The sequence below is a fragment of the Cebus imitator genome, unplaced genomic scaffold, assembly GCF_001604975.1.
Source record: "Cebus imitator isolate Cc_AM_T3 unplaced genomic scaffold, Cebus_imitator-1.0 Scaffold20, whole genome shotgun sequence".
Taxonomy (NCBI): Eukaryota; Metazoa; Chordata; class Mammalia; order Primates; family Cebidae; genus Cebus; species Cebus imitator.
In genome coordinates, this window is record NW_016107335.1 from 4,665,068 (window position 1) to 4,686,712 (window position 21,645).

At 45.6% G+C, this 21,645-nt stretch overlaps 1 protein-coding gene across 4 annotated transcripts in view; it reads right to left on the reverse strand.

Annotated features, from left to right (window-relative positions):
* The window catches only part of DPP6 (dipeptidyl peptidase like 6), a 1,123,726-nt gene that overhangs the window by 497,273 nt on the left and 604,808 nt on the right, over positions 1 to 21,645 (reverse strand). The window lies entirely within an intron of this gene.

The following is a 21,645-nucleotide window of genomic DNA, read 5'->3' on the forward strand; positions in this document are numbered from 1 at the left end:
AAAAAAAAAAAAAAAAAAAAAAAAAGCAATATTGAAGTACAGTATATGCCACCAGTCTCATGTGAACAAGGAAGGAAAATTATGATGGAAGAAGGCAACTAGTGAGCTCATTCCCTGATATGAAGTCATCTGCAACCCAAAATGCCACTTACATACTATTACTGCCTAAAATTTTTAATAGAATCTAGTCATGAGAAAATAAGCAGAGAAATCCAGATGTGGGCCCTTCTACAAGATAACTGGCCTGATTCTTAACATCAAAATACAACAAAAAACAATGTCATGTAAGCGAAAAGAAACCAGCTAGAAAGTGATGAGGTTGAGGGGAGAATGTACTAAATTGAAAAAGCATACGAAACATTAACCTTAATTGTTTCCTTGATTAATACAAATAGACACAAAAGACATTTTGAAAAAATTGGGGAATCTGAATTAGTGCTGAACATCAGCGTTACACGTATTAGGTGTGGCAAAAGGGGTGAGAGTCGGGTTGTGATGGAACAGGAGAAGGTCCACACCGGGAAACACACGCTGAAGTATTTTGGGGTGGTGTTTGCAATTATTTCCAAATGGCTTAGCAAAAAGCATGTTTGTGTACACACATATCTGTACATACATGTGCCTGTAGACATCGCTAACATTGTTAGCATTGGCGATGTCTGCATGAAATGTAGGCAGGTGTTCATTGTGATCTCCATTCAGCTCCTCCTGGGCTTTGCAATGCTTTACCTTAGGTAGCATGGAGTAGGGGGGAGGAGAGCATACCTGTGCACACCAGGTAAATCCCAGTTGGGAAACAGCAGGTGAATCCTAGGGACATATGTGTCTCCTCTAAAGCATCCTTTTCTTTGCTCCAGTGCTGTGGGGTGTGGAGGGGGACATCCATTCATGCTTTTCCTTTTTCTCATATTCCCCCGGTACCTTTTTGCTGGCAGGGAACACAGTCCAGTGTCTGGGCTGCAGGTCCCCAGTGGTCACAAGAGGGTTTTGGTGCGAAGTGGGAGGCCGGTTGCTGAGTCCTGTGAGCGCATGCCAGAGGCCATCTCCTTGGCTCATCCCTGCTTCCTCAATTCTGGGTACAGCTTGCCTGTGTTTTCCAGGAATATATGGCTTATCTGAGCTTCCTCACAGGTTGAGTGGGTGAGGAAGTGTAATCCCCACATGTTGAGGGAGGGATTTGGTAGGAGGTGGCTGGATCATCGAGGTGATTTCCCCCATGCTGTACTTGTGATAGTGAGTGAGTTCTCACAAGATCTGATGGTTTTAAAGTGTTTGGCAGTTCTCTCTCACTGGCTCTCTCTTTCCTTACAAAGAAGTTGCCTGCGATTCTCCTTTGCCTTCTGCCATGATTATAAGTTTCCTGAGGCTTCCCCAGTAATGTGGAACTGTGAGTCAATTAAACCTTCCTTCTTTAAAAATTATCCAGTCTCAAGTAGTTCTTTATAGCAGTGTGAAAACAGACTAATGCAAGAGATTACTGGGTCATGAGGGTAGAGGCTTCATTAATGAGATTCGTGTCCTTATGAGACAGGAGACTTTTCTCTTCTCTCTCTTTGCCATGTGAGGATACAACAAGAAGGCAGCCGTCTGCAAACCAGGAAGGGAGCCCTCCTCACCAGCACCAGGTCTGCGGGCACCTTGATCTTGGACTTCTCATCTTCCAGAATTGTATGAAATAAATTTTCTCAACTTTTTGTTGTTTAAGGGATCCAGTCTACGGTTATTTGTCATAGCAGCCAAAGCTAAGACAATGTGTTTTAAAGAGGGCCTTAAATAGATTACTTTTTGAAGGTAGTTTTTATCTCACTTTACACAGCTACCTCCCATTTCTTCACTTCTCCCTTTGAAATCATACGACGGCTTATTCTCCTTCCTGCTTTCGTACACAGAGTAAGATATGGAGATAGCAAATATCTGGCAATAGGTGAAAAAGGAAGTATATACTCTCATAGCTTCCAAAAAATGTCATTTATTCATTCAAAAATACTTGAGTAGCCCCACCGTTGTGCTGTGTCCTGAGCATGAAAGAGAAGATCTAGCAGAATGTCTATCCTCAAAAACAGCTCACCAGGCATTGTTTCAGTATGCCAGCAGATTTATTTACAATTATGGATACAGGACACACTTCTATTACGTCTAGAAGATACAGTCCCTAAGATTCCAACCTGGGATTAAGACAAGGCTCCCCTTTGTATAATTACTGACAGTGGGGTAGACACTTGCCCTGGCTCACCCAAAGCCGTGCAGTGCCCAAGTGGCTCACACAGCCTAGTCTAGCATGCTGCAACTCAAATGTATGTTTTAGAAGTTATACTGAAGAGTGATTGTATTAGTCCATTTTCACACTGCTATAAAGAGCTACCTGAAACTGGATAATTTATAAATAAAAGAGATTTAATTAACTCATAGTTCCACATGATTGGGGAAGCCTCAGGAAACGTACAATTGTGGTGGAAGGTGAAGGGGAGACAAGGCACTTCTTACCACAGTGAAGCAGGAGGGCGAGAGAAAGCAAAGTGGAAATGCCACACTTCAAAACCATCAGCTCTCATGAGAACTCATTCACTGTCAGGAGAACAGGAAGAAGGAAACTACACTCATAATCCAATCGCCTTCAACCCGGTTCTTCCCAGAACGCTGGGGATTACAATTAGACATGAGATTTGGGTGGAGACACAGACCCAAACCATATCAGTGATGAAGAGTCTGGAAGCCAAATTAGACTGCTTGGGTTTGTATCTTAGCACCAGCAAGACACTGGTCCTGTCTCACTCCATTTCCTACTGCTTTGCCTGGGCCAACATCCTCTGGCCATTGTGGTCAACTTTCTGCCCCTGGGATGTGCCAGGCTTATTGGCACTCAAGCGTTCTAGAATTTGCTCTTCCCTCTTCTTGGAACATTTCCTCTGGTACTCTTCATCATTAACTCCCCCACTTCACACCTTTTAAATGAAGCTTAATCACTCTGGGCCTCAGTTTCTTCATATGCAACATATGGATAAGAATACCTGCCTTATAGAGTTGTGGGAATTACAAGTTCAGGCAAGAAAATGGCTCAGAACTCTTCCTTAGCACATAGTAGTCAACAACTATTGGGTTTATTATTATTAATTTGACTTGTCACTAAAAGTGTTTGCTGTAAGACACCCAAAACAACTTCAGAATCCCTTAAGGAATACTACATAGAACCCCTGACTTTCTCCAAGAACCAAATGCTGAGAAACTACATGATTTCAATAAGAGGACAAAAGCCCCCCGGTTAGGAGCCAAATGATAGCATACTAACACGGAGGACTGCAGCCTATTGTATGAGCAGGAGTTCCTTGGCTTAATGAGGCCCAGACTGCAAGCTATTAACTAGAGGGGTTAGCTTTAGAGGCAGTGGGTAGACAGACTGCTCCAGCCAGAACTACTGTTGGATACCTGAGACTCCAACTGCAAGTCAACTAACCAGGAGGGGTCATTGTGTGTATAAACAGCTGAATCTACATTTCTGCTCCCGGACGCAAATGCGTTTCTCATTTGGTTCACATATGCACAGGCATTGCTATATGCAATTTTAGGAGAGTGTATAGATTTTAAATCTCATAAGACTTAGTCTCGATCCCTTGAGAAAAACAACCCTTCTCACGTTTCCTCACCTGATGACTAATGAGAGATTATGTATTTCTAAATATTAGGAGGAGTTGTTAAAACACAGGGATAGGAAAATGGCACTTACTGAGAGTCTGATATTTCGTCGCTAATGCCGCCTTGTATAATGAATTATTTCCTGCTAAAACTATTTTTTTAAGTAGAACCAAAGTAAGGAACAACCATCAATGGCCTCAGCCCTTCCAGCACAATTAAAGCTGTCACAAAAGTTGGTGCTACTAACGACCAGCATCTGCTCAGGTTCACAGACCAGCAGGCCTTCGCTACACGAGACTGTCCACCCGGCCAGTACATTACCCAACGCTACAGATTCTTGAACGCACCATCTGAGCAAAAAAGCCTCCCACCGTGTGCTGTCTGGCTAAATGCAAGTGCACAGTTTCCGGGAAGGCTGGTGGGGCCCAGGCAGCTACGGCGGTGGGGTCGCTGTGGGCATGCAAATTGCACCAACCTTGCCACTCCTGGCACTGACCTGGCTGGGCTCCTGGACGTGGGCCGACGGGTGAGTACAGGTGCCCCTGAGTGTGAAGGTATTGACTGTTCCTCACTCTGCATCCATTCATCACAGGGCAGGATTTCTTTACAAAGCTGGTGGGAGTCAGAGAAAGATCTTGAAAGGTCACCAGAATCCTTTGGAGAATAAAAGGCTTGTCTTGGTCTGCTCCAGCTGCCATAATAAAATACCGGTGGCTGGGCAGTTTAACCAACAGACATTTCACAGTTCTGAGGCTGGAAGTCAAAGCCAAGGTGTCAGCAGCTTCTGTTCCTGCAGAGAGCTCGCTTCCCCGCTGGTGGATGGGCCCCCTTCTCACCGAGTCCATACATTGGAAAGAGACAGAGAAAAAGCTTTGGGTGTCTCTTCGTCTTCCTATAAGAACACTAATCCCATCACGGGGCCACGCCTTCATGACCTCACCTAATCCTAATCATCTCCCAAATAATTCACTTCCAAATATGAGCACACTGGCAGTTAGGACCTCCACAACATTTAGTCTGCAACGAGGCGCATACTGAAATCCTAGTGAGTAAAGGTCAGCGGATGGAAACCCGCGGCCATGGTGCCTTCCCGGGTCCTGACTCACTCCATGTCCTGCCCCTCTTCCAGGGCCAACATCCTCTGGCCACTGTGGTCGACCTCCTGCCCTTGGGATGTGCCAGGCTTATTGTCACCCAAGGGTTCTAGAATTTGCTCTTTCCTCTGCTTGGAACATTTTCCCCGGCACTCTTCATAATTCACTCTACCAGTTCTCTTTCGCCAGCCCCTGCTCAAATGTCATCTCAAAAAAGCGTTTCTTGACCCTCCATGCAGAACCGCCTTTCCTCTTCTCCCCGGGCCTCACCGCTTTCGTCAGAACCTCCCAGCACCTGAGACGGGTTCATAGTTTGCAAGTCCATGCGCTCTCAGGAAGTCCCTCATTTGCTCAGGACCAAATTCCTATGGTTCAATACTGTGCCTTCAAAGCATCTGGCATATAATGAGTACTTAGAGGTGTTTGTTGAAATTAACTAAAACTATAATGTCAGCAAGGCACGGTCATGCCTTTAATCCCAGCATTTTGGGTGGCCAAAGTGGGTGATCACTTGAGGTCAGGAGTTCGAGACCAGCCTGGCCAACATGGTGAAACCTTATCTCTAAAACAAAAAATTAGCCCGACATGGTGGCACACACTTGTAATCTGAGCTACTGGGGATACTGAGACAGGAGAATCACTTGAACCCAGGAGGTTGAAGTTGCATTGAGTGGAGACTGTGCCACTGCATTCCAGCCTGGGCAACAGAGCCAAACTATGTCTCCAAAAAGAAAAAAAAAAAAAAAAAAAACTATATCAGCCCCTTCTCTCAAAGTGTGGAGGGGAAAGACAGAAGAATGAGTGAGCATGGCTGCCATCAGGGAACACACAGCTCCTGGGGGTCTGCAAGTGTCAATGCACTCCTGTGGCCCTTGGCATAGACAAGATAACCTGAAAAACTCACCTGTTCCTTAAAATGGCTCATGTGCCACAGTGACAATGATGACACCACACCAAGGGGAGGGCAGACACTGAGAAAGCTAACCTCTATCCCTTGCCTGCTAAGCACATTTTAAACCTTAGCTCATTTGATCCACAGAACACTATGATGTGTTTAGTATTCCTGTCCTAATCTCATAAACATGAAATAATGTCCCCAAGGTCACCCAGCAGGCGGCTGTGGAGCTAGGATTCCAACTGGAGTCTGTCTGGCTCCAAAACCTGTGGTTTCTTCATGTGCTCTCATTAAGAGCATGACAGTGTGACACAGCAGTGTGACAGAGTTAGATTTCTGGAAGCACAGCCTCCTGTGAGAAAATGGGCTGGTTTCTAATATTTTGGCTTATAAGCCAATCAATTAAAAACTTAGCACTCACCATCTAAAAAGAGTAGGAAATTCTGAGACAGGCTACAACTTAGATGAACGTGGAGGACATTATGCTGCTGGAATAATCCAGGCACAAAGGACAAACAGCATCAGATTCCACTTAGATGAGGTTCCCAGAGTCCTCAAACTCAGAGACAGAAAGCCGCATGGTGGGTTTGGTGGGTGCCAGGGGCTGAGGGGAGGAGGGAATGGGGAGTGAGTATTTAACAGTGCTGTTTCAACTTGGGAAAAGGAAAAAGCCCTGGAGACGGGTGGTGTAATGGCTGCAGAGCAGCGTAATTGCCCTTCAGGCCACTGAACTGTGCACTTAGAAGTGGCTAAGATGGTAAACTTTATTATGTATGCTTTACTACCATAACACATTTTCAAATGAGCACGTGCAGACATAAATGCAAAAATTGTCCAGAAAAACTAGAATCTAACTGCAAAATCCACAAGGGTCCACATTTAATGCAAATTGTGCCCATTTGCAAGGATGAGCAGACACCGAGGAGCGACACCCTCACCTCAGCGCCCATCCATGCCAAGGCTCCCCACAACCTCCTCACCTCAGCGTCCATCCATGCCAAGGCTCCCCACGATCCCTCACCTCAGCACCCATCCATGCCAATGCTCCCCACGACCCCTCACCTCAGCGCCCATCCACCCTGAGGCTCCCCACAACCCCTCACCTCAGCGCCCATTCACCCCGAGGGTCCCCACGACCGCCTCATGAAGCAAACATCATGCCCTCTCCTTATATAAAGTAATGGGGATCTAATTGAGTAATTGTTAATCAAATAAAAATAACAACATAGAATTAAATGGTTATTTCTACATTTTCTTGAAGGCTGGCTGTTAAAGAAAAAGGAATTAGGCCAGGCGCAGTGGGTCAAGCCTATAATCCCAGCACTTTGGGAGCCTGAGGCGGGAGGATCATGTGTTCAAGACCAGCCTGACCAACATGGTGAAACCCCATCTCTACTAAAAATACAAAAGTTAGCCAGGCATGGTGGTGCACACCTGTAGTCCCAAGAGGTGGAAGCTACTTGGGAGGCTGAGGCAGGAGAATTGCTTGAACTGGGGAGGCAGGGGTTGCAGTGAGCTGAGATCGCACTACTGCACTCCAGCCTGGGTGACTAAGACTCCATCTCAAAAAAACAAAAATAAAAAAAAGAATTAGGAAGAGGGGGTGCACAGGTTGTGAACCTTCTAGTTCTGGTTCTTCACTTTCTAAGTTACTCCCTTTAAGCACACAACTAAGACTATAATTAAGTGTATTCATTCCATTAAAATTATTTTTTGTTCATACTTGGAATTTTTTTTTTTTTGAGACAGAGTCTCACTCTGCCATCCAGGCTGGAGTGCACTGGTGTGATCTCAGCTCACTGCAACCTCCGCCTCCCGTGTTCAAGCAATTCTCTGACTCAGCCTCCCCAGTGGCTGAGATTACAGGCACCTGCCATCACGTCTGGCTAATTTTGTGATATTTTTAGTAGAGATGGGGTTTCGCCATCTTGGCCAGGTTGGTCTTAAACTCCTGACCTCGTGATCCACCCACCTCGGCCTCCGGAATTTCTTAAAATGAAAGAGTGGGAGGAAGAAGGAAAACAAGAGGGAAAACAGATGGTGCAGGGCAAGACGGCGGGAGGGAGGTGCTGAGCGGCACTGAGCTGTGAGTAATAAAGACAGGCAAAGAGAGGAAGAAGCGTGAACTCCATTTCCAGGGTCAGTCCCCAGGGCTGTGCTAATCCAGGCAGGTTTGATTTCTGTCTGCAAAGGCCTGACCTGAGTGGTGGGGAGGCTGATCTGTAGCCAAGCACAGCCATGTCTGATGCCCGCCCAGGTCGACGCACTAAAACCCCCGTGCGCCCACTTACACTGACACAGAGGCTCATGGGCGAGCCTCACAGAGCAGAACCCACGCCCGGAAACTATCATCTGCTCAGTGCCATTGCTTTCCTATTTTAATTGCTTCCAATGAAAAGGTTTAGCTGTCTCTTTGGCTTCTGTTTGTAAATTAAATTGTGACCATGTCAACTAATGTGTTAATGGTCATTCATTTCTATTCCCCAGGAAGCAAGTTTTTAAAAGCATCTCTGGACACCCACATATCTTGGCTTCATATCTGAATAGGTAAGTGAACAATGTACAAGGGTGATGCTGTCATCCAGGGTGACCCCAGTCTAGGAGACAGGCTAGGAAGCGACTGCCTACGCATGGCCAGGCACAGTGTGTTCAGCACACACACTGCATGTCAGTGGGGCGGAGAGGGTGGGTGCTGATGGTGGGGCAGGGGAGGGAGCAGTGAGTGCTGGTCAGATGGCCATGCACTTGCCTTGTCTTTCAGAAAACCCATGCTCTGCAATAACCTCATTCCCAAGAAGGCATCCTAGGTTCCTCTCAAAACTGCCCAGGAAGATGTCTCAAACTGCCCTGTGTTACGCTTCACGCACAGACGTGATCAGTGAGCACCAGCCTTCGAAGTCCAGGATCCTCCAAAACATTCCTGCCTGGAGAATGTGATCTGGTAACATGAAAGCAGGTAGCAGCCACCACTGGGGCTGCCCCAGGGCAAACCTCTGGTGAGGGACTCTGATTGAGGCTCTCCCCAAGCCTGGGAGGTGCTCTCACCTCTGCTAGGGCACCTCTTCTCTCTGGGGTCTTCCCATCCTTCTCCTCTTTACATCCTTCACACTTTAAGTCCAATTAAAGCCTGTTTTCAGGGGCAGCGCTTGATAACTTCCTCTTCACTGCATCATAAAACCAGGACAATAGCCCCTCTGGATTCCTGGTAGGTCTATGCGTTTTCCTTATTTCAAAGCACAGGATGAAAGCAATCAGGAGAGGTACGGAGAGAGGTCTTGTTTATGGAGATTTGGTTTTGGTTCCTTTGCTAGGTGTTTGGAAAACAGGCATTTTCTGTAACCCCTGAAGGTCACAGGTATCTGCCCAGGTGTACACCTGGTCTACAGGCCACCCCACTGCATGTATACCTGGACACTCAGGACGCCTGGACTCAGGCCTTCACCAGTAAGAGCCACAAAATATTCAACCGCACCTACTTTCTCTCCTTCAGAAGCCTGAGCCTACTCAGGAAAATGGGCAGAAATACCGGCCTGAGGATTGTAGGAGAAGGAGGTGTTTTTTTTGACTTTGACTTTTTTTTTTTGAGACAGAGTCTTGCTCTGTCACCCAGGCTGGAGTGCAGTGGCGCAATCTTGGCATGCTGCAACCTCTGCCTCCCAGGTTCAAATGATTCTTTAGCCGCAGCCTACTGAGTAGCTGGGATTACCGGTGCCCACCACCACGCCTGGCTAATTTTTGTATTTTTTAGTAGAGACAGGGTTTTGCCATTTTGGCCAGACTGGTCCTGAACTCCTAACCTCAGGTGATCCACCCGCTTCAGCCTCCCAAAGTGCTGGGATTACAGGCGTGAGCCACCACGCCCAGCCCGCTTCAACATTTGATTTGAAGATGGAACAGCATTTCTCGTGGCAGACACCTAAAACCTCCCCAGTATCAGGAGCAAACCTTTGAATCAAAGAAGCAGAAGGTTCCAAAGCTGCAGAGGAAGGGCTCCTCTGAACACTCGGGGGCTCACGCAAGCCTCTTCATGCTTTGAGAGTGAAAGGCGTTTCTACACCTGGCAGGCCTAGAAGTTAGCTGTGCCTAAGCAATCAGACATCCGCACTCAGGTCCGCCAGAACGACTTCTTGTGCAGTGTGTTTACTTAGTACCTTAAGTGTAGGTAAAACGCCGTCAGAAAAAATGTGCCAATATTAAGTCAGGTTCTGAGGCAGAGAATTTAAAAGAATCTGGGTTATTTCTGCAAAGAAATCAAAGAGTCCTGAGTGACATTCGAAAGTTCAAATGCCTTTTTTTGGTGAGCCACTACCCAAGTTTAATGAATCAGCTAATTAAACTGAACTGTCAGTTGCTGAACTAACATTTTTCAAAAGAGATGGCGGCTATAGAAACAGGATAAAGATCAACAAAGAGTTTGAATTTAGAGAAGAATTGTTGTATCATTTATTAACTACTCAAGAATCTACTGCTGGCTTTACCAAAATCTGACTGGGACAAAGAAAGCAGTCATCTACCTGGCTTGATTTGATATGCATGAGACCACCTGCGACTCCCATCCAACCACCCACCCCTACAAAAAAATCACCCCTTCCAATGGCCTCTCCTGCATTCACAATTACTAACATAAGCCCTCAGGCATCAAAGAGTCCTTGTTAAATGCATGTATCTGGCTGGGTGCAGTGGCTCTCACACCTGTAATCCCAGCACTTTGGGAGGCCAAGATGGGCAGATCACCTGAGTTCAGGGGTTTGAGACCAGCCTGGCCAACATGGCAAAACCCTGTCTCTACTAAACACACAAAAATTAGTCAGGAGTGGTGGTGGGTGCCTGTAATCCCAGCTACTCAAAAGGATGAGCCAGGATAGTGGCTTGAACCCGGGAGGTGGAGGTTGCAGTGAGCAGAGATCACGCCACGGCACTCTAGCCTGGGTGACAGAGCAAGACTCATTCTCAAAATAAAATAAAATAAAATAAAATAAAATAAAATAAACAAATAAAAATGCATATATCTGCTACATCATGAGTATCATGTGCTTATTTATTGGAATCTAACAATGAGACACCTGAATAAACACTTGGTGGACATTTTTCTGAGAAATTAGGGAAGCTGGGAATTATGGTTTGTGAAATTTGGCAAGAAAAGTCAGGCCAGAGTGTGGAGTCTTTGAAAGGCAGGGGACATGTGGCAGCTTGGAGCTGGGCTGGGCACAGAGAGACTGGCTGGGAAACAGCACGCCAACGGCAGCGTCAGCAATTCACTCACTTCCACATTCTGTTGAGGGCGGATCAAGTAACAGTTGAGGCTGGGCGTGGTGGCTCACACTGTAATCCCAGCACTTTAGGAGGCCGAGGTGGGCCGATCACCAGAGGTCAGGAGTTTTAAGACCAGCCTGGCAAACATGGTAAAACCCCGTCTCTACTAAAAACGCAAAAATTAGCTAGGTAGGGTGGCGGGCCTTTGTAATCCCAGCTACTTGGGAGGCGGAGGCTGGAGACTTGCTTGAACCCAGGAGGCGGAGGTTGCAGTGAACCAAGATCATGCCACTGCACTCTAGCCTGAGTGACAATAGCAAAACTCCATCTCACAACAAACAAAAAAACTGACACAAATTTAGTTACAAATTTTAGCAACAGAAGTAAAGAAAAAAACACTGCCAGCCTGAACAATATAGTGAAACCTCATCTGTACTAAAAGCAGAAAAATTAGCTGGGCGTGGTGGCAGGTGCCTATGGTCCCAGCTCTTTGGAAAGCTGAGGTAGGAGCTTGAACCTGGGGGGCCAGAGGTTGCCGTGAGCCAAGATTGGGCCATTGCACTCCAGCCTGGGCGACAGAGTGAGACTCCATCTCAAAAACAAACAAACAAATGAACAAAGAAACAAAAAGCTGCAGCATGAATAACTTCTAGGCTGAAATGCCTATCAGGCTGAATGATATTGTGCAGGTATGGAGCTGATATAAGGAGCTCATGGTCTATCTTCACACCTGGGTCCAGGTATTCTCTCAGCAGCCACATATCAGAAAAGAACCATCTGTGAGACTTAACCCTTTTCCTGTTTAGAAAAAAAAAAAAAGGGCAGCCTACTGTCCATGCTCATTTAATTTTACATTAACATGCCATTTGAGGCTGAAGCAAATCTGATTTTCAATGTGAAAGTGAAATATAAAAACTGTTATTACTAACATCAGAATCTTCTATTTTGGGGAAATTGAATTCATCTAATGAATCTTTGGCCAACGACTGTTGAGAACGATGTTAACGTCACGTGTAGGAACACTATGTTTTCCAGGATTTAACATGCTCAGCGATCGAGAATTACTATATTTTGTAAATGGAAATACAAGTACTAAAACCAGAATGCTATAATTAGAATGATGTTTTTTGTTTCCAAAGATGATATGCTACAGTGATGTGAAAATAGTAACAAAAGTGAGCTGTTTCATGGCAAACTTATCTCCGGCTAAACACTGCAGCCATGAGCTCTGCCAGAGAATATTCTCAGGGCAAAGAGGAAAAGGGTTAAAATATAGATTCCTGAGCCTCATCCCCAGAGATACTGACTCGGTGGACTTGGGATAGGATGCCTGAGAATTTGCACTTCTAGGAATTTCCCAAGTGATGCTGATGCTGCTTCCCCGGGGAACACACTTTGAGAACCACTGGTCTAACGCTGCAGTTCCAGTGGGGAAGGAGCCGGAGGCTCACACGTCTCCGGATCTGTGCTTAGCATACATCGTGGTGATTGACTGACTTGACATTTGTGGCTAAGGCTATAAGGCTATTATTCTAAACAATGCCATTATCCAATAGTTTTCAGAATTTCACTCACATGCCACAGTATAAAATAAATTTTACAAACTAATTAAATATACATACAACGCAAATCAAGATTACCCCTACTCATGCTCCACACTCTCATTTCTAATTGTTTCTTCTCTACTCTATTACTTAAAAACTATGTTGGGTATATTCCTGTCAGACTTTTAAAAAAATGAGATTCTCATAATAATTTCGGAGAAAAGTCAAGAAAACAGTACTGTATCATAAAAACAGACCTTTGGTTTTCAATTCAATGAGATTAACGTGTACAAAGCATATGCACACGCAACAAGTGCTGGCAGGGGTTTTCTTATGAGGTCAAGGTTTTCAAATTGGCATAGAAATGACAGATGTTTGAATGCAGAAATATTCTGTCAGAGTCACTTGCAAAAGCCAGACTAGTACAAATAAATTTTTTTTCAAATGTTCAAATCTGGTGAACTGTATACCTCAAAATTACACTAACTCCAGACATGGCCTAGGTCTTGTTTTCATCATGATGTGGCTGCATGTCAACCACGGCTGGGAGAAACGTCTCTTCTGGCTGGCAAGGGGACCGTGACATGTAATGAGTTCCCTTTTATTTAGGGCCCTTCTGGGTCTCTGTCCATATCTGCCCCCACCTGTCACCTTGGCATGACACTGGGAAGCTGCTGATGTGCTCCATTGTTTTGAAACAATTATTGATCTTGTCAGTTCCTGTCTCTTGACAACTTCAATGGGCCATGGAAAGCTCTTGGGGGTTGCATCCTCCCCTAAAAAAGGAAGAGAGCCGTCTCTTGACAGGGACACAGACACTGATAATGCTTTTCCTTCTGTGACACCGAAGAGCATCTCAAAGACAACAAAATCAGAAAGTTTTCCATACATGCTCAAACTCCTCCCCATAAATTAATCTGCCAATCATTTTGCATGACTCTATTACTAAAGCTGGTTATGAGGAATTTTTAAGGCTTGACAGGGAGGAAATTATATTAGGACTCAGGCAAAACTAAATGTCCTGATGATTACAGAGTCACATCCGCCTTTCATTCTTTTAACTTTCTGATTTTTTTTTTACCCCATTTAACTATTTTAATGGGTTCTATCTTACCCAATTCTTCCATCTCATACTCATGAAATCTATTGATTTAAAAAAATCTGATGTTATTCACCCTATGCAGTGGTGCCTACCTTGGGTGAACACTGCAATCCAAGAGCAGGAATCCTGCCCCAGACCAGGGAAGTCAGAATCTGTGGAGAGGCAAGCTAGGCACCTGCATTTTTTAAAGCTCTTTCCATGAATTTTCCCGTGCAGTGGAAGTTGGGAACCACTGTGTCAATCCTGAAGTAACTCCCAACATATGTAACATCACCCAATGCAAAAGTTAAGGCATCAAGTCAGCTGCAAGGTGCAGAGCGATTTCTCCCGTCAGGGAAGAGATGGCAGAGGTATTTGGTTGTAGATGTCGGGAATCTTTTTTCCCCTTTTTATTTTAAAACAAATCCTAGTACATTTGCCACTAGCTTTACCAGCTAGTCAAGCTGGCCCTTGATTTGCTCACATTCTTTCTTCATCTTTGTAATCTGTGGTCAGTCAAACAGAATCTGCAGTCCCCTCAGGGAGAACGCCCCACAACCTGAATTGCATTCCTGTCTTCTTTCAGCCTCGGCAATTTTGCTCAGAGCCAGGCTCTGGAGCAGGTTATGAGCCATGACAACATAGCACCCCAGGTGCTGCAAGAGGAGTCTACGGAACCAGTCAGGAGCCCAGCAGCGCACACTTACCCTGGAAGTTAGAGAAAAGGCTCCCTTTCCCACTTCTAAGGGCAGTGAATGTGAACCCAAGGCCAGGCATGGGCCTGTGCTGGGTGAATTTCATGCAACCCAGCGGACTCTGAGCTCGCATGGACCATGCTGTGCTCCAATGTGATCTGAACCTCATAGTTACATGTTCCCCTTCGATTCAAGCTGGTTCACAAAAAGAGAAGAAGCGTGGTTCAGTTCTCCTCAGAAAACATGACTCAATAGAGTGAGCTCCCCCAGGCTATTTCTCAGCTTTGACTGAATGCAAGTGGAGATCACTCTTTGCCTTATGAATTTTATGTTCTCGACTAAATCTCTTCTTGATTGTGTTCTTTAAAATTGATTCTAGTGCTAGAAAGTTTATTTTTGTCTTATTTCTATTTTTCTTTTTTGGGGAAGTGTGACTGTCTAGCTTGGCAAAATCTAGCAAAGTATCTGCTTTGGGCAAGCCCTTTAATTCCATGTGGCTCAACAATAGCCTACAGTTATTTCTAAACTCGTCTGTGTCTTGACATAATGGTGGATGAAGCTTCTTCCTTTCAGCCTGACACCGACTCAGATGAGCAGCCCAGACTCTGAGTCCCACTGAGCCACTTTTCGGTAGCACAAGCTGGGTGTAACTCACTGATAGACCCCTCCCACTTTCCTGGGTTGTCTGTAGATTGCGGAGGTCGTCTGAGTGCTGGGGCAAAACTCTAATAGAAAGAAGCTTGTCCTATGATTTCATTCAAGGATGAATGTGAGCCGGGCGTCTACATTTTTTCAAGCTGTTTCCATGAATTTTCCCATGCACCTGAAGTTGGGAGCCACTGTGCTGGTTCTGATGTAACTCCCAACATAGGTAACATCATCCAATGCAAAAGTTAAGGCATTGAGTCAACCTCGAGGTACAGAATGATTACTCTCATCAGGGAAGAGATGGAAAAGGTATTTGTTTCTAGATATGGAGAATTTTTCCCTTTTTTTTTTTAACAAATCCTAGAACACTCGTCTTTGGGAATAGGAGAATGGCAGCTACTTGGTCTTCTACTGTGACTAAGCGCACGGAAGGGATGCAGAGGGAGCCCTGGGACTCTTCCAGAATGTAACCCCCACCCATCCTTGCTGCCCCTGCCTTCACCTCCTGCTCCCAGGTTTGTTTGCACAGCCTGGCAGGCATCAGGCAATTTCACAGCTTGTTAACCAGGGACTTTGAGATCACATTCCTCTTGTGCTCATAAATGAACTGGGTACTTCAAGAAACAAGGAGATGAGCTGGGCTGGCAGGTGAGTTTCTCGAGTGCAGCATGAGTGTGTTTGTGCCTGAGGCTGCGCCCTGCCTGTGGTGTACGCACCTCTCTCTAAGAGATGGACAAGGAGTCTGAGCACAGGGACCGTGACGTCATCCATGTGAGTACAGTGAATTTCAAATGATCAACTACATCGCTTTCTTTTTCAAAGTTGGGACAACAAACTTTACTAAAAGCTACACTTTTGATGAGTTTGATTCGTTTGCTTTTACTGGTTATATTTCTATTTATATATGCTGATTAGTTTATATTTAATGGTGGGTCTTTAACGTAAGAAAGTGACTTTGAAGCAAGACTAGGACATGGAAGCAGAAGAGACCACTCCTGTCCCAAGCAAACGGTTGGACAGACACCACACTCTCCCTGCCCTGACTTTCTGCTAACTAGTAAAGCAGGATTACTGTTTTGTTTTTTGAAGACAACTAAATAATTATTCGATTAATAACACTTTAAAATATTAACATGTAGTAGATAAAAATGGTTCAGACACAGATGGCTACAGTTTAAAACATGTAATAAACATATGAAAATAAACCTGAGATAATGTTTTATAGTAACTCAATGGTAAAAATAGATTAAATAAAAATAAAAGCACACGTTAGCTAAAGAAAAGATGGCCAAAAGTTCAAACGAAAGCACTTATATTAGTGAATTCAGCTACAATAGAGTCTTAAAAAATAGACACTTCAAAACACGCAAAATAACCAAAGAAGCTGCCGTCAACATGTGGAGCACGATTCTGCTCATGTGCTCAGAGAGAGGGGACCATTCACCCACGGGGGCCACATACACGGACTGCTCCCTTGCCTTGGCCTGGAACTTGGAGGCCTTCCATTTAGAGAACACTTAGGGCCTCACCATTTTTTTTTTTTTTTTGAGATGGAGTCTTTCTGTGTTGTCCAGGCCAGAGTACAGTGGCGCCATCTCCGCTCACTGCAACCTCTGCCTCCTGGGTTTAAGCGATTCTCCTGTCTCAGCCTCCCAAGTAGCCGGGACCACCAGCACACACCTCCATGCCCAGCTAGTTTTTTTGTATTTTAGTAGAGACGGGTTTCACCGTATTGCCCATGCTGGTCTCGAACTCCTGAGCTCAGGCAATCTGCCTGCCTCAGCCTCCCAAAGTGCTGGGATTACAGTCGTGAGCCACCGTGCCTGGCCAGTCCTCACTTTGAAGGTTGCCAACCTCTGCATTTTGACTGTACAACTTTGAACTTTTTTGTAAGTAATGGGAGCTATTCAGTTATTCAGCTGCTTTCTTTAGAAACTTCCCCAAACAAGAAAAACCCTACTCAACCCTCTCTTGAAGCACTGGTGACCAACTGGAATAAAACTGCCGTGGGCAATTCCTGTTCTAGCAGCCTGCAGCACATCTTGAACATTGAACACTTTTTATAACTGCATTTCCTCTAATTCTGAACAACGTTCGAAAGTCTCAACAGAGGCCTAGAGATCAGTTGATGGCCAACCCTTAGGAAGGCTGGTCACTGTGGCCGGTTTCTATGGTCTGATACCAGGGTGTGTCAACCCTGGCTAACACTGCAGCCACCAAGAGAGCTTTGGAAAGTCACTAGCAATGACTGGGGCTCACCCAGGAACAATGGGTGGAGGGGAAGAGGAAGGAGCTAGACCATCGTCTTCTGAAAGCTCCTCCAGCTGGGTTATGACGAGAGCCTTCCATGCGGGAATCCAACCTTTATGTGCACGGGAACCATCTGTGACCCTGCAAAACTGCAGTGCTGATCAGTGCAGGGACGAGGAGTCTCCACTTCAAACAAGCGCCAGTTGATGCTGATGTAGCGAGTCAAGGACTTGCATGTGGAGAAGCCAGGCCTCCAGCCCAGGTGGCCTTGACTGGCTGCCTCACCAGAATAACCATGGGGTGTAAACAGAATGTAAGGTTGGTTCAGGACGTACCTTCTAGAAGGATTCAAAACTCTATTGTGGTCAGGCGTGGTGGTGCATGCCTGTAATCCCAGTACTTGGGAAAGCCAAGGCAGGCGGATCACCTGAGGTCAAGAGTTCGAGACCAGCCCGGCCAACATGGTAGAGCTGAAACCCCATCTCTACTAAAAATACAAAAAAACAAAATTAGCATGACATCATAGAGCACGCCTGTAATCCCAGCTACTCAGGAGGCTGAGGCAGGAGAATCGCTTCAACCCAGGAAGCAGAGGTTGCAGTCAGCCAAGATGGTGCCACTGTACTTCAGTCTAGGCCACAGGATAAGGTTCCATCAAAAAACAACAACAAAAAAACTCTATTGCTGTGGAGTCAGTGGTATCTTTGTTGTACCTAACACCAAATAATTTTAGAGTTGGAAATCACTTGTGTGTTCACCTGGGAAACCCCCATGAAGGAATCCCACTCACAGGATCCCCGAGAGAGGGCTGAAGGGCAAAGCCACAGAAGCTGTTTCCAGGTCTGTGCAGCCTGCATCTCTTGTACTGGTAGTAATCTCCCTGGGACCAGCTCTTGATTTCAGGTCTCCCAGTGTGAACAAGAAAGGATGATGTTGAGTTACTTTATGTGTTTTTAAGGCACAACCTCCCTGACTTTACCGTTTAGGTACTCCTCAACAATCTCAGTCACAGGACACTTTCTCACACTGGTTCCTCTCTTGTGGACCCAGGGACTACAAGATAGTCAGTGTTCCCCATCAGACGATGTGGCTCCCAGGGCGGAACCTGACATTCCAAATGTGAGCCATCACGGCGGACAAACTGTGTAGACTCTAAACTCTGGGGTGCAATTGGTACCCTGTATGATTTTGGGCAAGTTACCTACTATCCCTTCCACTCCAATTCCTCATCTGTAAGGCAGAGACCATGGTGCCTCCTTCATAATGCTATGTGTGGATTAAATGAATTTATACATCTAAGTGTATGCCCAAGGGCTTACCAATGATGGTCAATACATTAACAATGATTAAATCACTTCCTTTTTTGTGGGCAAAATACCTGTTCATTGCAGCTTTGGAGCAATGTCTCCATGCTGGTCCCTATGAAGTTAAAACCCCAAGTCTCTCTCTCTTTCTCTCTTTCTCTTTTTTTTTTTTTTGTTAGCAATTATTCTCAAGATTTCTTTGCTCAGGTGTTTTGCAAAACTTCGGGTTTGTCTAAGGGACACAAAGGGTTACCTTCATCTCTGGTAACATGCCTTGCTGATGTTGACTTGTCATCTTACATGCACTTTCTAATGCAAACAGAAGACCATGGTTTCACAGTTTCCTAAAGTCCTCACCAACACAGGGAGGAAGAAACCTCAAATGTCCTTTCATCTCAATGTTACCTTCAGGTGGAGACTTTTCAGAAAGAACGAGGAACAAATATACTTTATTGGGTATCTTGAGCGGAGAGTGGGCAGTGTGCTGTTACTTGGATTCTGCTTATTACTGTCACTAGAAATGAATCTTGCAATGACAACTTGCATTCCAACAGGCATGCTCAGCTCTTCTCATCGGCCCCTGGCCTGTGGAATCTAGCATCTTCTTATACAGAGTCTCAACACACAAATCTTCTCATAGGCCGCTAGCCCACAGAACCCATCATCTTATTACACAGAATCTCATCAAGCTCAATAAAAATTCCATGCACAGCAGAAGGCAGGCCCAGAGCAGGCCGTCAGTGATGGATTCCGGTGGGTGAGGGTCATAATTATATTGCTTCCTGTTATTCTGAAGCTCCATACTAACTCTCTACTTATTTATGTCATATAATTGAATTTTTCTGGAATACAGTCATAAATCACACATGCCAGTCATTTAGAAAATGACTCATTGTCATGCCTTTCTAACCTAAAAACAAGTCAACCATTTTCTTTTCTTTTCTTTTTTTTTTTTTTTGAGACGGAGTTTCGCTCTTGTTACCCAGGCTGGAGCGCAAGGGCATGATTGGCAACGATTTTCTACTGTGCTTTCAGATTCTTTCTATAGAGCTGAGCCAACTAACATATGATGCCAAGACTTTTGCTGGACAGCACTAAATCAAGTTTTCAGAGGTAGTAACACATGCATTCACAATCCTATTCTGATACTTTTTTTTTTTTGAGACAGAGTTTCGCTCTTGTCACCAGGGTTGGTGTGCAATGGCACAATCTTGGCTCACTGCAATCTCTGCCTCCCAGGTTCAAGTGATTCTCCTGCCTCAGTCTCCCAAGTAGCTGGGATTATAGGCATGCACCACACCCAGCTAAGTGTGTGTGTGTGTGTGTGTGTGTGTGTATTTTAGTAGAGGTGGGGTTTCTCCATGTTGGTGAGGCTGGTCTCCAACTTCTAACCTCAGGTAATCTGCCCGCCTCGATCTCCCAAAGTGCTGGGATTACAAGCGTGAGCCACTGCCTGGCCTATCTGGGCACATTCTAAGTAATTTTTCAGGTCCTAAGAATTTCTCTGTCTTGAATGATCATCTTATATTGGCTTGGGGTCAAGTTGATCCCAGAAATAGGGTGATAACCTGGGCCTGAAATTGTTGCCGTGAAAAGAAAAAATTGAAGGCAGTCACTCAAGGGTTGAGATCAAAGTGTAGAGCTTCAGGAGATGAAAGAGGCTTGGAATTGGGGGGCTAGAGTCTTGGGAAATCAAAGAGCCTTGGAATTGGGGGTCTAGAGATGGCTGAATTTTCTCACAACCCACAGGGCGTGGCTCCTTGAGAGCTCCTCAGGCAGAGTGCCATCCTGGGCACCAAGATGGTGTTTGAAGAAGAAGTAAAGTTATAATAACACACTCTTCCAACTCCTAAATAGCAGCTTGAAAACAGATTCATGCCAGCCTCAGTTCTTAAAGAAATAAGAGAGGGAGTCTCACTACTGGCATAGCAAAATGAGCTAGAAAGTGTCTAACATCTAAATCTTACATCTCAAAGAGAAGCAACATTCAGAAAAGCAAATTTCCCCAGCACGCGGCACTCCTGTGGCCTGCCGTTAGATCATTTCTGCCTGCCAAAGGAAACGACGCCTGTCCACTGCATCTTCGACGGTGTTCTAGACTTTGCAGTTTTTATACGGAAATTTATACTTCCCAGGACAGCTTCCTTGATCACTCAAAATGTTTTGCTATCTCAAGTGCTGCAGTGTTCGACTACGTGAGTGCCTCTCACAAAGTCTGTGTTTGGGAAAGGGCCTTTTATACCTTATCACATAGAGTTCCATGCTCACCGATCTATTAGTACCTCATACACTTTATTCGGGAGGTCATTCATTCCCTCCACAAATACCTCTGAGGGCTCACCATGCCAGACGTTGTGTCCTAGGTACTTAGAATATCTTGGTGGAAACAAGCAAATAAAAAAATGACAAAAACCGCCTGCTCTCTAGGAGCCTGTGTGTTCGTGAGGGGAAATGCAGATGAGCAAGCCACTGAAACTGAGCTGGAAATGCAATGGTGTCATAAAGAGTAAGGCAGGAGAAGAGGGACCAGGAGCGCAGATGAGGAGGGGCAGAACACAGCGAAGGCAGGCCCAGGGAGGCTCCCGCAGATGGAATCTTTGATCCAGGACCTGAGGGGTGAGTAGGACCCCATCCTGGTTTTCGCACCAGGCGGTGATCTCCTCCAGGGCAGGGCTGTTTCTCTGTATCTCTAACCCTTAGCCCAACGCCAACAGGATTGGCAAATCTGAAATGCTAACTAAGTGAGTGCCACGCTAAGGCTTCACACAACTGATGCTGCACATGGAGGTGGACCACCCGAGACACCCAGCACACAGGGGGCTTCTCCCAGAGTGCCCCAAGACCTCCCTCTGCCGCCCTGGGCGCTGGCCTTCATGCTGTCTGCAGCCTTCTTGGTTATGTCCACCAGTACATGCATCATACTTCCTGAATTCAGCTGGCTACTAACAGCATTTCTGCTTATTCTGTGCTAAATATATATATATATGTATGTAGTTTCTTGGCCACGAGCGGTAGCTCGTGGGAGGCCAAGATAGACAGATCACCTGAGATCAGGAGCTCAAGACCAGCCTGGCCAATTGGTGAAACCCCACCTCTACTAAAACTACAGAAATTAACTGAGTGTGGCGGTGAGTGCCTGTAATCTCAGCAACTTGGGAGGCTGAGGCAGGAGAATCACTTGAACCTGGGAGGCAGAGGTTGCAGTGAGCTGAGACCGCACCACTGCACTCCAGCCTGGGTGACAGAGGGAA